Source organism: Galeopterus variegatus, unplaced genomic scaffold (genome assembly GCF_000696425.1).
Source record: "Galeopterus variegatus unplaced genomic scaffold, G_variegatus-3.0.2 Scaffold44078, whole genome shotgun sequence".
Classification (NCBI taxonomy): Eukaryota; Metazoa; Chordata; class Mammalia; order Dermoptera; family Cynocephalidae; genus Galeopterus; species Galeopterus variegatus.
In genome coordinates, this window is record NW_007770189.1 from 1 (window position 1) to 415 (window position 415).

Consider the following 415-nt stretch of genomic DNA (forward strand, 5'->3'; position numbering starts at 1 on the left):
ATCTTAACCCTTGACTTGGTGTTGTCAGCACCACGCTCTCCCAAGTGAGCCATGGGCCGGCACCTTCTATATCTTAATTGTCATACTCAATAGAAGTGACCCTTGTTTACCAATATATTTCATATGAGGCTAGTGGGTAGTTCTCAGATTTTCTTGGTGCTTAGGGCTACTTTGTTTGGTGGGGTGAAAGAGCCTGTGGGCCACCACATTAGTGTTCCTATTCCCATCCTTACTATACATTTTTCTCAGAATTGGATGAAAAAGACGGTGCTAGTTTGGTTAAGATACTAGTAAAAACGGTAACAGGCAAAGTTTTCATTTAAAAAAAACAATTGGGGCTGGTTAGAGCACGGCCTAGTAACACCAATGTCAAGGGTTCAGTTCCCCATGCCAGTCAGCACCAGAAAAAAAAAAA